This window comes from Penaeus monodon, chromosome 20 (assembly GCF_015228065.2).
Source record: "Penaeus monodon isolate SGIC_2016 chromosome 20, NSTDA_Pmon_1, whole genome shotgun sequence".
Lineage (NCBI taxonomy): Eukaryota > Metazoa > Arthropoda > Malacostraca > Decapoda > Penaeidae > Penaeus > Penaeus monodon.
This window is the reverse complement of record NC_051405.1, coordinates 7,505,009-7,505,230: the sequence shown is the minus strand read 5'-3', so window position 1 is coordinate 7,505,230 and position 222 is coordinate 7,505,009.

Below are 222 nucleotides of genomic sequence, written 5' to 3'. Positions count from 1 at the left end.
TTAATTTAATATTTTAAAATTGCTTTCAGGAATAACCTTTTGTGACGTCTACATTTTCCTTATTAAGTGCTGTTAACAAGTTGACTTTACCTTGCCAAGCATTTCCGTCCCCTTTCAAGCAAGCTCTTTACCACTGCCTAAAGATGAGATCATGTGTACCTGTTCATTTTAGTTTGTAGGGCCTCTTGCATAAGTAGAGGAAAGACATTTTTCACAATTATT